Source organism: Salvelinus sp. IW2-2015, linkage group LG19 (assembly GCF_002910315.2).
Source record: "Salvelinus sp. IW2-2015 linkage group LG19, ASM291031v2, whole genome shotgun sequence".
In the NCBI taxonomy this organism is placed as follows: Eukaryota; Metazoa; Chordata; class Actinopteri; order Salmoniformes; family Salmonidae; genus Salvelinus; species Salvelinus sp. IW2-2015.
The window spans coordinates 6111725-6114371 of NC_036859.1; the positions used below are offsets into that span (position 1 = coordinate 6111725).

Below are 2647 nucleotides of genomic sequence, written 5' to 3' on the forward strand. Positions count from 1 at the left end.
CATTACGTAAAGGTAACGTAAAGGTAATGGCGGACTGAACGAAGTTATGTAGAGCACCTCAATGAAAAACATAATATTCGAAATATCTGCTAAATTAGACTAAAATATTAGCACTAAATAATCTGGTGGGTGATAACCTTCAATCTGGATAATAACACAAAACAAATCCTAAGACAGAGACATTATCGACAAATATTACGAAAACAAGCAACACCCAAACATGACGGAGAATAAGACAGGGGAACCGAATCAAAAACGAAAACGTGACTCCTCAACCGACACGGATGATCTAATATTCTCAACACCGGCAATGGTAAAGGTCGAAACCGATCTGTTAAAATCAATAAATGACAAACTGGGTATACTTGAATTAGTTAGTAAAGATATAAAAGAGTTGAAGGCAAGCCTAGAGATGAGTGATGAAAAAGCTGCGGCTTTGGAGAAGGAAACACACGCGCTAAAAGGACGGTCAATAAGATTGAAACCGAAATGAATGAAATTAAAAAGGAGAACAACGTTCTGAAGGAATGCTTACTGGACATACAAACTAGATCCATGAGAGAGAATTTGGTACTTACAGGTATCCAAGAGAAAGAAGGAGAGGTTCCTGAATCTGTAGTTAGAGAGTTCCTTTTTGCAGCGCTTCAGATACCGCGCGAAGTTATCGATAAGATCCAACTTGAACGTGTACACCGCCTCGTACAGAGAGGGCAGAGGTACGAACGCCCAATCGTTGCCAAATTTGCTTCATTTAAAGATAAAATAATGGTTAAAAGCCTGGGTAAAAGACTTGCTGGGACCAAAATTGGCATGAATGATCAGTTTCCGAAAGAAATTGCAGAACGGCGCAAAGTTCTGTATCCAATTTTCAAAGAAAATAGATTAAAAACGAAACGAGTAGCTCTCGTCGTTGATAAACTATATATTGATAACCAGTTGTTCAGAGACACAAAGAATACTTCATGGGTATTTTTAAAAATTACAAAGTTCTCAAAGATGAGGAAAATAAACACAATTCAAGCCCGGTTACAGATTGTAACAATACAATACAAAATATAGCTTTTCTATAAATCTTCACATATAACTAATTGAACACAAGCACCTATTCATATAGTGAAATAAAAACTAAGTAAACAGAAGGCACAGTATGTGTGGATGGTGTGTGGGTGTGTTATTTTTTATTTGTTATGTTTGAAAAGTTGAGTGAGTGAGTAATGAAATAGTTGCATATCCCAGAGCCAGTGTATTGCTGTGGGCCGGTATGGAGAGGGCTTTCAATGTTGTTCAGATGATGGATATACTTTTATAATGAATTACACGTCTTATTTATTTATTGTCCTATCATGGGGAACTACATTTTTAAAATAAATTATATCTAATTATTTATTATCCTATTTTAATGGTACGGTCCATGGCCCTATACCCTAGACACCCACATGAATAGCCAGATACTAAGGAGAAGTCCCTAACTGTTTAATTGAGTGTAGAGAGTCTGCGAGTGTGGCGAGGTTGTGTGTGGCTCCCCGCTCTGTGCTCTGTGCTCGTGGGTCAGAACGACCCAGCCGGCCACTACACAGGTCCAGACATGCCCCACTGTGTGCTAGAGAGCAGCCAAGTGTTATTGTGGCTCGGGTGGATCAACTGCACACGGCTACACACRCGCGCTCACGCGGGCCTCGTGCATTTTCAGGTCTTGGTCTCCCGCGTAATCCGGCCGGCCGGCCATAGAGAGGATACTAATATTGTCAGCGKCACACACACACACACAAGTGACCGGCGCCTCACCCGTGCCAAGTGCGTTCTTCCCCGCCGCTCAGTGAACCCGATCAATGGACCGAAGCGGCCATGGCTGTGCGTTTCACGGCCACGCAGGTTCTAGAACAGATCTTGTACAGCGTGGACCAAGAAGACTACTCAGATTCCGAGGAGGAGGAAGAGGTTTCGGAAGACGAAGACGGGGAGGAATACAACCCAGAGCGCCGCGAGGTCGACGAGGCTTCTTCTCCCTCTTCTGAGGAAGAGCCCGAAGAGCACGAGCACGAGGACCAACGCGAGGAAGAGATCTCCTCGGCTCCGGACCAAAGGGAGACGTTGCTGTCGAAAACCGGCAAAATCAAATGGTCCCCCGTGGCCTACGGCTGCCGCCACAGGGCCCGTGCGATCTGCCACGCCGGGCCGGACGAGACTCCGGGCCCCACGGCCTATGCCGCGACCCAGGCCCGCGACATCGCGTCCACCTTCCGCCTGTTTGTCACACCGGCGATAGAAAGGATAATTCTGGAAATGACAAACCTGCACGGGGCCAGAAAATATGGCGACGGCTGACGAGCCATGGACGCCACGGACCTGTGCGCCTACGTAGGGCTGCTGATCCTAGCGGGCGTCTACACGTCCCGAGGCGAGGYCGCGGCCAGCCTGTGGTACGCCGAGAGCGGCAGGAACGTGTTCCGAGCCACCATGCCGCTCAAGGTCTTTCACAGGTACTCGAGGCTGCTGCGATTCAAAGATCGCCAGTCGAGGCCCGCCAGACTCGCCACGGACAAACTCGCAGCGATACGAGACGTCTGGGACCATTGGGCTGCGCGGCTGCCGGCCCTCTACAACTCAGGGCCTGACGTGACGGTGGACGAGCAACTGTTCCCGTTCA

The 2647-nt window shown here is 47.5% G+C and overlaps 1 pseudogene; it reads left to right on the top strand.

The window, feature by feature from the left end:
- The first annotated feature begins 1845 nt into the window (after positions 1-1845).
- LOC139029368 (piggyBac transposable element-derived protein 4-like) overlaps positions 1846-2647 on the top strand; it is a 2646-nt pseudogene continuing 1844 nt past the window's right edge.